Raw genomic sequence first — 14,718 nt, forward strand, 5'->3', positions numbered from 1 at the left:
CTTCATCATTATTTGTCAATTTGATGTATTGTACTTCATTTCTCAGAGGGATGGCATCCAGTTTGCCCATAGCAGTACCTGATTCAATATTGCACCATCTCTTCCTTCTCTCTCACTCTCTCACTCTCTTAATGCTGCCTCTTGGAGGCGCCTCCCAAATAAACTACACCCAAGACCTTTCTCAAGTTCTCTTTTCGAGACCCACCTGTTCTCTTACATATCTTTCACATCTCGTCTTAGATGTGATCTCCCCCTCAAGGAAGCTTTCTCTATCCTCTTCCCAGAATAAAAAGTATAATTTACTAAGCCTCTCCTTTACCATAGTCTATTTTAATTGTCTGTTCAATGATCTGTCTCCCTCAGTAGAGTGTAAGTTTCTTGAAGATAAAAACTGCATACCATTTTATGCCTACTTCCAAGCATAGTGTCTGGCACATAGAAGGTACTCAATAAAAATTCATTGAACAAATATTAAGAGCCAATAATGTGGTCACTAAGCCAGATGCCAGTTAGTCATCTACCAAAATGAACAATATTCACAAAGTCCCCTTTGGTCAAGAGGATTCAGTCTATTGGAAGTGACAGACACAAGAGCAGATAAACTGCATACTATATGTTTTGATCTGAATTGTCTAAGCTCTGCTTTGAAAGGTGAGGAAGATATTTGAACAATGACTTAAGGAACTTGTCTGGTTGCTATAGATCAAATCATGTCCTCCACAAGGACATGTCCAAGTCCTAACCCCTGGTCCTATGAGTGTGAATTCATTTGTCAATAGGATCTTCAAAGAGCCAATTAGTTAAAATGAGGCCAAACTTAATCCAATATGGCCTGAGTCCTTAGGAGCTTAGGAAATTTAGACACAGGAAGTAGGAGACAGATGGGAAGAGGGAGGTGGGCAAGGCCATGTGACAGAGGCAGAGGATTGAGCTAAGGGTTGTCAACAAACCACTCTCAAAATGTCACAGACTCCAGAGAAAACATGGCCCTGCCAACACCTTGATTTTGGGCCACCTTCAAGACTGGGAGACAATAAATCCCTTTTGTTTAAAATCAAATGGTCTATGTTTTTATTAGAGTATCCATGGCAAATTAAGACACACATAATATATATGAACGCATAAAATAAGCAGCTGACATTTATTGTGTCCTTATTTGGTGCCTGCCACTAGATCATCTCATTTAACCTCCATAGGGAGGTATTGAACAATCCTATTTCCCAGATGAAGAAACTGAGACTTGAGAGATTAAGAACTTGCCTGAATTCATACAGCTAAAAAGAGGTAATGCCAAGACTCTAGTCTAATGCCCAGACTCCTAACTGGACATTTATTAAAAAAAAAACTTTCCACTCTAACAGAAAAAATGATGTCAAATAATGGATTATTCCCTGTGGGCCATGGATTCTCTTGTGGAACCTCTCACAACAAGGACAAAGAAAGTCTCATGCAACTAAGATATGAAGCACGGCAAACGCTACTGATTAGCCCCCTCTGGCCCCATGCTCACCGCATGCTGATGCTCATATTTATCATTCCAAGTTGGGAAGTATCAGGCTCTGCTCTGCTCTCTGGTTCGAATGGTATAAAATGGCCCCTTTTCCTCTCTACTCCCCAACCCTTTCAACCTTTCTTGAAAAAAAAAAAAGAAGAAAGCATAATTCTACATAGAATCACCTTTCAGTTCTTAAAGTACTTCTCAATCATGTTAAATTCATCCTCAGAACCTTCCAAGAGGTGTGTACGTGCACCTCACACGCAGACATGCACATGCACACACACTCACACAGATGTACTGAAGAAGGTCTCCAATGACCACCTGTGTTAAATGTATAAGGGGGAATTTAACAAGCTGTTCAGTAATTAGAGGATAATGCAAAGTATTTTAAGGTTAAACTCTCAAGTCAAATCTTCAAATTTCCTCTCAAAATCCAATAGACTGGTGAAGGAACAGATTCTTTCAATTATTTCATTCTCATTAGAGTTAGATTGTTGCTTCAGCAACTTCCCATGGGTAAAATTAGTGAGAGTCATTTGTCAGACACTACCTTAACATGGTCTATTATTTAAGTAACTTCAGAAAATAAGAGAGAGGAAGGCAAAGAGAGAAAAGAAAGGGGAAAGGTAAGAAGTAGAGGAAAAGAAAGCTGTGTCTCTTCTAATGAGCATAAACATAGATGCTGGATTAAAAAAAATAAGTGACAGGGATATAAAACCCATTTTTTTAGGTTTCTTTTCCATGAAAAGAAAAAGAAGAAGTGCTTTGCATTGCCTCTGCTCTGCAAGACATCGCAAAGAAAAATTCCAGAGGGGAAAAAATATTCTTGTCCTTACTTGAAATGCAGCATTGATAGATGAAGACATTGAGATCTTCCAATGGCCCAGAAACAGCATAATTGATTAAGCAAAGAGTCTGGGATGAAATGAGTAACTTCACTTTATATTCTTTAAAGTAACTAGCCCAGGCTCAGAAAAAGGCAGAGAGACTAATCTCAGAATGACAGGCACTCATCAGCGCCTTATCAGAGGGCTTGTTAATAGGATCCTGGAGTGAGAATTGGGCTTTGCATTGGCTTGGCTGAAGACCATAAGAATCTCTTCCTATAAGATCCTAGTCCCCACAGCATTGAAGAAATTGACGGCAACTGCAGAAAACATGACCCGTAATTTATATTTCACTCTCTGGCAAAGATCTCAGGCAGCCCCTGAGGGATCGACAAAGCTGTGTTCCCACAGTAATTGAAACAAAGGGTGCTGTTTTCCAGATGACCTCACACCTAATTGAATAAGGCAGATACACGTACCCATGTAATCATGTTTATCACAAGCATTATAGTCATTAAGCATTTATTACCCTTTTCCAATAGCATGTGACGCTTAAGAGGGCTGGTTTTGAAATCAACAGACCTAAGCCCTATTAAAAAACAGCTCTGTGAATTTCACCATTTTTAAAATGGTGACAAAAGACAATACTCACCTCACCAGATTGTTGTAGACTGAGGAGATTGATGCATGGGTGATACAGTATCTGGCTGAAAGCATTATGGATAGAATCGTTCGCTAGACTTTGCTCCTCGGACAAATTCAACTGATATTTTCCATGCACCTATTTCATGCACAAAGCTAAATTCTTTCGCATATGTCTTTTATTCCTCTCAGCACTTCAGTGATGTAGGCATTATTATTTCCATTTTAAACTAAGAAAATCTAGGCTCATATATGATAAAATAATTTGCCCTTACTTGGCTAAAATGTTATGTTTTGGGGGGAGCTCTGCCTCCACAATATGAACCTCTGCCCTACACCAGACAGTGTTATATCCTTTTAGATGAATGAAATGTTATACTCCATGGAAATTTCATCCATTGATGTCCTAGTAATCCAGCTCTCCAAATAGCAAGCCCTAATTTATAGTGTTTGCCAATTTCTGTGGTGTAAACTCTCCCGCCACAGCTGATTTCAAGCCACCAAGAGTTTAACAGACTTGCAAAAGGTTTGAACACATAATAAGTGGCTCTCACTAGCCATCATAATAAGCCCAATCTGGCCCACTACTACCCTATTCCTTCACATACAAGGACATTCACAGCCTACATCCAGTTAGCACTAAAATTCAACCTGCTGACCAGTGGTTCTCAACCGGGACTGCTCATTCTTATCCCCTGGAGGGCTTTGGGAAAAATCTTTGCTGCCTAGGCTATATCCCAGACTAGTTACATTATAATTTCTGGGCATGGGGCACAGGCATTTGCATTTCAGGGTGGCCACAAAGGAGGAATTTAAAGCTCGATCCTGTGACCTTTCTGCCCATCACTGGTAACGTGATTTCCCTAGGGCTCCCTGACTTCCCAGGCCCTGTGGATGCAGCATGGGGCCGAACCTGGGGAGGCTGAAGCAAGCTGGAGGGGCTGGGCCAGCAGGCAGCCCAGCCAGGCTGTGACTCAGAACGAGGGAAACAGCAGAGGCAAGACAGGGAGACAGGAGCAGAGATTGAGTGAGAGTACAGGAGCCCAGCACGAGGGAAACCATGGCGCCAGGCACTGAGAAGGGAGAGTCCAATTGCAGACACCAAGACAGGACCAGAGGAACCAGAGACAAATGTTCAAGGGAAAGATGACTGCTTGGGACTTGCCAAGGCACATGAATGGAATCAAAGGAATGGAAGTTCAACCCCCTGCCCTGCTGCTTACTGACCACAGACCTGCTTATTTAAATTCTCTTTGCCTCAGGCTCCCCTAAATGGGATCTATGACATAAAAGAATAGAAGGATACCTGACATAAGAGTAGTCAATAATATTAGGTTTTAAGGATGCTAACTCAGCCTCAATGGATTATTTTTATTTTACTTGTTCTTATTTTTAAGAGTTCCTATACACAAACATGAATAGGTTGTGTTCTTTAGTATATGGCATGCTATTATCAGCATCAGTTCACCCAATGACACTCTTTTTAAAACTGTTTCCACTTTATTTCTCTTTGCAGTACCATTCTCTTACCATCATAAGGACCCTCACTCCAGAATTCAGTATAAGCACTTCTAATCTATATCTTGATGTTTATTTAGTTGTCTTTAAATCTAAGGAAAATATAAAGTATGGCTTGTGAGTGAACTTTTAAAATTTACACAAACGATACAGATTTTTGCAGCCAGGGTACCCAATGAATTGCCCCTGCCCAATCCATGCCCTCTTACAGCCCTACCCATCACCAATACTGGGTTTGGCCACATAACTTGCTCTGCCCAGTGTGACCATAGCAAAGATGATGCAAGAAAAGGCTTGTGCACTGAAATATGCCCTCTCTTACTGCTGGCCATTCTTCTTTCACTGTGTTTAAAAGCCCAAACGAGGCTGCTAACTGCTGGAGACATGTGGCCCAGCTGACATTCAACACCAACAGTGGATGGGTGGTGAGGCCATCGTGCACCACCCAGCAACAGTTGTCCCAGTTGCCAAGTTCCTGCAGGAGCACGAGTGAGCCCAGGAGAGGCCAGCAGAACAACCCCGCCGAGTCCAGCCCGAAATGTTGACTCACAGTATCAGGAGCTAATAAATAAACAGTTGTTATTACAAGCCAGTAAATTGGGGATGGTTTCTTAGCAGCAGCAGATAACGATAAAGCTTTGCATATCATTCTCTCTCTTACTTTTTTCACTTAACAGTATGTATGTGAGGTGCTGCTATTTGTAGATCTCTTTCACTCCTTCTGGCTGCTATATAGCATTCTGTCATATGCACATGTCGTCATTTACAAATCCATTTTTCTAGAACACTTGGGCTGCCTCCAGTTTTTTGTGGGTTTTTTTTGTTGTTGTTGTTGTTCCACATGCATTTTCATATATATGTCCTTATCTGCATGTGTTAGCATTTCTCTGAAAACTCTACTCAGAAGTAGAATTTCTGGGTTGCAGGGAAAGTGCATACTTAATTGCACTAAATACTGTAGGATTGGTCTTCAGAGTAGCTGTAGCAATTCACACTCCTGCCAGCAGTAAAGAAGGGTCAGCCAGGGAACTTTTACGCTTCTTATTAGAGAATGACTCATTCGCTGAGGATGGTTAGCTTTAGACCAGCAAGATAACATAGGTAGAAGTCACTGGCCAGGGCAAAACAGCATGTTTCAGAAATAAAAGTTCAGATACCGTCATTGTCAGATCCTAATATAATTTCCTTCTGCTTCTCTTCTTCATTGTCCTTACCTGGAATTAAATTTATTGAATTCAGCTTTCCGTTCCCCAATCCTAACTTGAACTTTTTTTATTTTTAATATTTTCATTTCTTCACCAAAAAAGATCTAACAAGACAATCAAGATTTACTAGTCATAGACAATTTTGTTGAAAACAATTTGCTCAAGATACTACTGTGGATGAAATCATGTGAAGATAAAAACTAGTCTTCAATAACATTTAAAAATAATCATGTTATAATGTTAATTAAAAAATCAGGATATAGAATATCATGCAATGCATGATCAGAACATTCTCTGAAGCTATTAGCCAATACCAAATCCTTGACTCCTTGGACTCAGATTCTAAGGCTTTGCAGAGCAAGAGAGCAGGAATTCAGGCCCAAAGCCTGCCCAAGGATGGGATCATTATAGGAGAAATTTTCCACACTAGGCATGACCTGTAAGGACAGGAGCAAACTAGACCAAAACTCATCTACTATGCTCCTACTCCTGGGAATACATAGCCTGGGATAAGCCGGGAAGCTTCACGTTTCTAAGGCATTCAAGGGGAAGGCACATCCATCTTTGAATTCAGGGAATCTCAACAAATAATTTTCAAGGGCAATGACAAACAAGTTGTCCAAGATAGCCAGGCCCATAAGAACACAACTTAACATGAAGGAAAAGGAAAAGTAACGGATAGCAGAAACAGATACTCACTGATTCAAATAATTAACTAATTACACACTGATGACAAAACAATCATGACTATTACATCAACAGAGGTTAAAAGATAAGTTTAGAAATATCAGTCCACAAATTCAGGTTCAGAAAATCCAAGTAGGATAAATAAAAAGAAATCCACATCTACATGCATCATAACCAAACTGTAACAAAAGGCAAAATGACTGAAGTAAAAAGAAAGAAATGGAAGGAAGGGAGGAAGGAGAATAAATTTATGAAAGTGAATAAAGATAGACTAACTTCATAGTGCAGCAAAGGACAACTGATTTCAACCGCCACAATGAAAACCAGAAGACAGTAGAAAGCTATTTTCAATGTGCTGAAGGAAAGAAGCTCCGACCTAAAATTCTGTACCCTGCCAAAATATGTTTGAAAAAGGAAAGTGAAATAAAGACTCTTGAAACAAACCAAAACTGAATTCATGACTCTCACAGAAGGAAATTCTAAAAGATGTATTTCAAGCAAAAGTAAAATGATCCTGGATGGAAAACCGAGATGTAATAGGAGATGAAGAGCAAAAAAGTGATAAATATGTAGGTGAGTGTAAAGTAAAATAATGTCTAGTAACATATGTGCACACACACATATGTACACACATAAATGCATAGAGTTAAAATACCATGTAACAGTCAAATATAAGGTTGGGGAAGGGGTAACAGGAGTTAAAGTATTACAAAAGTCTACCAGGAAGAAGGAGTTTTAATGAATTTTAATATTTGAAAGTTAGATATGCACGTTTTCATTTCTATGATGACTACTAACACCAACAAGGAGAAAAATAGATGGTGAAAATATATTGTTTCAATTAGCAATTTTGATCCTGCCATGCATGTACACAGAAACGGAACAATTAAATAAATGCATAGTTGTGGGACCAGGTTTCACCGTTGGAAGGAGGCTAGAATGATTCACATGGAAATGGATTAGAGTCGTAGAGATCATTAAGAGCTCATTTTTAGTTTAATATAGACACAGGTGGGCACAAACATACTATTTATAGACAGGTGTACATACACAGGTTAGTACGCACATATATTTCTTTACTCTGTCAGCTAAAAGACCTTAAAGAAATAGTACCTGGTAGCAATAAGTACACCTAGGGCCCAGATTTTGGCCCCTGATACTATTCTCCAGTAAAAGGAACCAGAGGTCCTTGGAGAAAGGGCTGATCCTAGGACAGAAGCAGGAAATCTACAAAATGAGCCTTGATCATCTTGCAGTGCCAAAAATAAGAAACTGCCATAATAATAATTATTAGCAGTTGATAATAATATTAATGGGCATATGTCAAGGGGAACAGGAATGACTGAAAGAGCTCCCAATGCTCCAGGCTGGAAGAACTTGAGCAATAAAATAAAGTAGTATTGGATTTTAACCCAAAATATTGCACAAATATGCATGAGTCCATACTGATATAAATAAGGGGGAGGGAAGAGACAAACCTCCTATGCAGAAGAATTCCAAATAATTTATTTAGCTACTTTACTCTGAAAGAGCAGGTCATACCTCCCCATTCCTTAAACGTGGACTGTACATAGTGACCTCTTTCCAAAAAGCGCTGTATGAAAAGGAGAAAGTAATTTTGCAGTGGAGAAACCTGACAAACACGAGCACAGCCAGGTGCCCAAGGTCAGCACCAACAGTAATGCATCATACTGATTACAAGGGCTCCTGCTATGTTGGGATGAAAAGCACCTTTTCCTCCGTGATCTTCCTTCCCAAACCCATAGCCCCAGTATAGGTGTGAGAAAAGCATCAGATAAATTCCAGTCATAGGGCATCCTACAAAATACCTAACCGTCATTCCTCAAAACTGTCAAGGACATAAAAAACATGGAAAGTATAAGAACCTGTCACAGCCAAGAAGAGTCTAAGGAGACAAACAACTAAAGGTAGTACAGTAACCCTGGAACAGAGAAAGGAAGGACATGAGTTAAAAGCTAAAGGAATCTGAATATAGTGTAGTCTCCTGTTAAAAGGAGAAACTGTACATAGGTTATATGGGAGCTCTCCATGCTATTAAAATTTATATATGCTGTGCTGGTTTGCAAGGATTTTGTACCCTAGAAAAGCCATGTTTTAATCCTGATCCATCTTGTGGAAGCAGCTGTTTCTTTTAATCCCTATTGGGTACTGTTTATTAGTAACTTGATTTGATTATCTCTGCAGAGATGTGACATGCCCGATTGTGGGTATTAACCTTTGATTACAGGGAGATGTGACTCCACGCATTCCAGGTGGTTGTTGATTAGTTTACTGGAATCCTTTAAAAGAGGAAACATTTTGGAGAAAGCGTCATAACCACAAGGAGGACAGAGCCCACCAGCCAGCAACCTTCGGAGATGAAGAAGGGAAACGTCCCCAGAGGACCTTCATGAAACAGGAAGCCTGGAGAGAAAACTAGCAGACCTCACAGTGTTTGCCATATGCCTTTCCAGTGTAGAGAGAAACCCCAAACCTCATCGGCCTTCTTGAATCAAGGTATCTTTCCCTGGATGCCTTAGATTGGACATTTCTATAGACTTGCTTTAATTTGGAGTATTTCATAGTCTTAGAACTGTAAACTAGCAACTTAATAAATTTCCCTTTTTAAAAGCCATTCCATTTCTGGTACAGTGCATTCTGGCAGTGCAAACTAGAACATGAGTGTGTGTGTGTGTGTGTGTGTGTGTGTGTGTGTGTGTGTAAACATAGCACACATACGCTATGTAAATCCAATCTACCTAAGAGGATGGGGGAAGGTAGACACAAGGAGCACACAGACATTTTCTGGGGCACCAACAAGGTTTTATTTCCTAACCTGAGCAATGGATAAATACGTATTAAAAACAGATGTTTGGTTTAGTACTAATCATTAAGCTTTGTTATTACATCGGTTTTACATACTTGTATCAACCTAAAATTATTTTTTGAAAGAGATTGGAATGAAATATACTGAAATAATAAAGGAGAGTTTCTCTTGGTGGTGGGATTATGGATAATTTCTTTTCATTTACGTGTTTTTAAGGCTAATTTCTGATTTTTCTGCAATGACATGGATGATGTTTATAAGCTGACAATAACCTCAGCTTATTAAAGATAGGAAAAAAAACAGACTTTCAAAAATGTATCTGCACAGGGATACTATTTTCTTTCAATTTTCAGCATTATGTTGAGCTAAAAGTGGCTGGAAATATATCAATTATGGTCATTTAACTGCATACAAAAAGAAAAGGGAAAGTATAGTATAAAGTAGGGAATATCTGGAAACCCGATATTATAGGTTTCCATAAGTCATTCTAATGCTCAAAAAAATCTTCTCATAGCTCCCATTTGGAAACAAGCTCACAAACAACAAAGTTACAATGACTTTGGAGGAAACACAATGACCCGCAGAGAAGACGGCAAAAAGTTGCTTATCATTTACAGCCTCCATTTAGAAGCAATTAAGCATCTGGCCTGTGCTTTCATTTATGATGTCAATTAACAGTAGGGAAATTATATGTGAAATAGACAACAGCCTCAGCCTGATTTTGAGCACAGACATTTCAAGGGAGCCATGAAATTTTTATACTTAGAGAAGCCCAGTGCTGGAAAACTTTTTTTATTATGTGTGACCTTCTATAAGCCATCCAAGCCTCCCTGGTATCAGCCTTTTCATCTGTAAAATGAGGAGCTGGGAAGAAATTATCACTGAGGATGCTGCTACTATTAAAAGCCTTTCACTCAAGCCTATTCCAACATACAGGAAGTTAAATCTTACGGTAAAATTAATGGCAAAAATAATGAAATCGAAAATACCATAAAACCATAAAATTTTAATCTACAAAAGCATTTTCCATTTATTTTCTTTTTGTCCTAAAAAACTTCTATTTTAAATGGGAATGGAAATATCATTGTTCCTCTCTTGGAAATGAGACTCTAAGACAACGTGGATATTGACAACTTGAAATAGAAAGTGCTCCAGGAGGGTAATCTGAAAATATAGAGCCTGACCTTCTGTAGCCAGGGTTCTTGAACATGCTGGTCTTCAGATTTTTTTCATCTGTCAAAATGAGTAGGTTGAACTTGACTAACTGATCACTTTGATTCTCTAATTTTATGATTGCAAAAAATTCACATGTTGGTTACTGAATGATCTTGGGCCAAAAGCAAGTTCTCCTGACTATGAAAACATCATTTGCCAATTAAATGGTCACCTCATATAACTCAGGAATCTTTGAAGCAGGTACAAATGGCTTCAGAGATCACTCATTTGGACACTCCCCATCCTCACCACCAACTGACATAGTGTACAGAAGTCACACCCTCAACTGTGATTGAATTGAGCCTCAGCTTCCTAATGTATAAAATTAAAGATCTCAACTACAGCTTCAATAAACTATATGTCCAACAAAGAAAAGTCCAAGACTGGATAGCTTCACTGGTGAATTCAACCAAATATTCCAAGTAGAACTTACACCCATCCTTCTCAAACTCTTCCAAAAAACTAAAGAGGAGGGAATTTTTTCTAACTCGTTCTATGAAGCTAGCATTGCTCTGATTCAAAGGCAGATAAAGACATCACAAGAAAAGGCCACTACAGACCAATCTTGCTTAGGAATATAGATGCAAAAATCCTCAACAAAATACTAGCAAATCAAATCCAAAGGCATATTAAAAGGATTATGCACCATAGCCAAGAATCCAAGGGTAGTACAGCATAAGAAAAATCAATGCAATACACCATATTAACAGAATGAACAGGGGGAGAACACATGATCATCTTAATTGATACAGAAAGGGCATTTAACAAAATACAACACCATTTTTTTATTTTAAAAAACACTCAGAAAAAGAGGGACAGATAGCATCTTCTTCAACATATTAAAGGGAACATATGAAAACCCCACAGATCACATGATACTCGATGGTGAAAGACAGAAAGCCTTTACCCTAAAGCCAGAAACAAGATAAGGGTGCCTGCTTCCACTGCTGTTATTCAATATCATACTCAAAGTTCTCAGCACAACAATCAGACAAGGCAAAGAAATAAGAAGCATCCAAGTTGGAAAGGACAAAGTAAAACCACCTCATATCTGCAAAAGATATGACCCTTTATATAGAAAATCCCAAATAATTCAGAAGAAAACTACTAGAGCTAATACACAAATTCAGCAAAGTTGCAGGCTACAAGATTCACACATAAATATCAGTTGTGTTTCTAAACACAAGCAAAAGACAATTTTAATGGAAATTCCTTTTAAAATCCATTTATAATAGCTTCTAAAAGAACAAATACCTAGGAATAAATTAAAGAGGAGAAGGATTAGCACATTAGAAGCTACAAAATACGACTGAAAGAAATTAAAGAGCAAAATAAATGGCAAGATATTCCATGTTTTTGGATAGGAAGAATTAATATTGTTAAGATATCAATGCCACCCAAAGCAATCTACTGGTTCAACACAATAACTATCATAGTCCCAACAGCCTTTCTGCAGAAATGAAAAAGCCAGTCTTCAAATTCACCTGGAATAACAAGGGCCCCCAAATTGCCAACTCAATATTGAAAAAGTGAGACAAAATTGGAAGTCTCATATTTCCGAATTTCAAAACTTATTACAAAATCACAGTAATCAAAACAGTATGGTACTGGTATAAAGATAGACATACAGACTAATGGAATAGAATTGAGTTCAGAAATAAACCCATACATCTATGGCCAACTGATTCTCAACAAGGGTGCCAAGTGCATTAATTGAAAGAACAGTATCTTCAACAAATGTTATTGGTAAAAGTCAATGGTCACAAAAGAATGACGCTGGATCCTATATTAGCCAGGGTTCTCTAGAGAAACTGAACTAACAAGAGATATTTGTAAATAAGAGATTTATAAAAGTGTCTCATGCAACAGTGGGGATGTAACCGTCTGCCCCCATTGGAAGATAATTTTCTGGACCCCCCATGAGCCCTCTCAAGCAGGTCATCACAAAAAGTTACCTGATGATATTTAAACTAGCATCTCTGACATTCTGGAACAGTGAAGGCTAGACTGTTTGAATAATAGAAATTTTGTTAAAAAATAAGTAAATGCAAAGTAATGAAACTGATCCTTGAGGTCTTCAAGTTTCTCCACATTCAAGGACATTTTCTCTAAAAACAGTCATTACACCGTATTTCGCACTGAATTCTTATGTTATACATTAATTTAAATATATCTCCTCTCCTCAGTTTGATTTTATAGATTTGATTCCTCCCTTCACAAAGAATTAGCTCTTGGCCTCAGGCAAAATTTTTTAACTCTGTTCTTAGTTTGTGCATATGGCTAATTTGAGGACCCAAATGAGTACGTACACACACACACAATAGATAAAATTGCTTGCACGTGTGTTGTATGTTGAAATGATACAAATGATCAGGAACCCCCAAAAGTTGTAAACATCTTGACCACAAAATAGAATGCAAACAAATTAAGAAAAACATGGTTTTGTAGTAAGTGATAACCAGACACTTGTGCGAAGAAATGATAGGGACTGGCTTAGTGCCAGTGGGGATTGGCACACCTCACAAAAATCCAGTGAAGACATTGCTCTAGGAAGGGCATATCGAGGCAGAGTGACCTCGGGCCTGGCTCCTGCCCCACCCTCACCCCACCCCCACCACACACACGTCCAGCAGCATTCAGGGAGACGGATTTAAAGACTTCGATATCCTCCACCTTTAAATGTAGCGCCCTGGCCTGGTTGTTGCACATTAGTCATATCCAAAGCCGCAATTAAGCAGGCAAATCAACTGCGCTGAGCATTCCAACTGTAGTCCTGTGGAACTTGCTTTCATAGGCTTTCAATTTCCATCTATCTCTGGATTTTCGCAACAACAACATGACATGTTTGTAGCATGCATGCGTTGCATGACAACACAGTAAGCCCTAAATGTGTTTGCTATTATTGCAAGTTGCTTAAGAAAAAGAATAATGAAAAGAATGCTTTTTAAACAAATAGTAGGGTGATAAAGGCATTGATTTTTCTCAGTAATTAAACTTCATTAATAGAGGCTAATAGTTCATAGATTTGAAAATCTGCAACTCCTAGGAAAATGAATTGATTTAACTTAGCAGAACTAATATATTCATTGTTTGCGCAGTAGTTTGCTTAGTACATAATTTATAAGCACATTGACGTTGTGCTGGTTTTCATCCTGTTTTTCATCTTCAGAACAGCCCCACCCTTCTTCTTAGGCCTGCCCTCTCTGACCCCAACCCAAATGGGTAGCCCAAGAGCCCTGTGATAATTGTACCTGTCCCAAGGTAAGCCAACCAGTCACCACACGGGAATTTCAGAATTAGAGCAAAAAGAGCGAGGTGCTCCATGGGTGGTTTATTACAGATGAGCTCAGACAGTATCTCTATTCTTGTTTTCTGTGATAGATAATAAAGGAATGGAGGAAATAAAAAGAGGAGGAAGAGAGAAGCTGGTGTGGAGAAAAACTCAGAGATAAAAGAAGAGTCGATTGTGAGAGCATCTGAGTTTCTGATCCCAGATGTCCTGAGAAATGCTCCTTTTTTGTTCTTGGATTCTATGAGACACCCAGTGTCCTTGAAATAAATTCTCCTTCTGCTTAATTTGCCTACTGTGACTTTCTGCCACTTGCACCTAAGTGACAGTATGTCCACCAAGGCAGCTTCTCTGAAGGGCATCATTCATTTCGGCATAACTGCGACCACACACACAGAGCTCTCCGATGAACCTGGATTTTTAAATGACAGGTAAAAAAATATATATAGCCCTAAAAGTGTTCATCCAAGAAGAAATAACCAAGAATGTTCAATTTTCAAAAAGAAGATTCATTGGAAACTGCAGGAGGCTGAAGTCTGAATCCCACATAAAGCCCAAGGCTAGTAGGGAGAGGCGTTGGCTGGTGTAGCACAGGCATAGCCAGGCTCCTTCTCCAGTCGAACACTGAGGTTCTGGTTTCGGGATATATTTAAAGAAAGTCTCTTCCTTCAGTGACCCCTGCAAATTCAAGGCCTGTCATCTCATGTGAGGGTGGGCAGGCAGTTACACACAACCTTTATCTGAGAAGGAAAAAACTAACTAAGACAAGGAGAAAAAAAAAAAGGATGACTAAGAAAACAAAGTTTCATTTCCATTCTTTTTGAATAATCAGTCTCCATTCACCCCTCCAGGGCGAGACACTGATGGATGAGAAAGATTCGTGGGCCAGGCTGGGTGCTGTTCCAAAGAGATACTCTGTACCCTTCCTTTACTAGCCCAGGACTGTGCCACTTCCTTCACTGCCTAAAACAGCGTTAGATTCTTCCTAGAACTGGCAAACCGTAATCTGG

General features: G+C 39.0%; 1 long non-coding RNA gene across 1 annotated transcript; it reads left to right on the forward strand.

Annotated features, from left to right (window-relative positions):
• The first annotated feature begins 6,472 nt into the window (after nt 1-6,472).
• Nucleotides 6,473-13,995, forward strand: LOC143651669 (uncharacterized). Its single transcript, XR_013160121.1, has 2 exons — nt 6,473-6,950; nt 13,801-13,995. It is a non-coding gene; the product is annotated as an uncharacterized LOC143651669 (long non-coding RNA).
• The last annotated feature ends 723 nt before the right edge of the window (nt 13,996-14,718 follow it).

The sequence above is a fragment of the Tamandua tetradactyla genome, chromosome 12 (assembly GCF_023851605.1).
Source record: "Tamandua tetradactyla isolate mTamTet1 chromosome 12, mTamTet1.pri, whole genome shotgun sequence".
Classification (NCBI taxonomy): domain Eukaryota; kingdom Metazoa; phylum Chordata; class Mammalia; order Pilosa; family Myrmecophagidae; genus Tamandua; species Tamandua tetradactyla.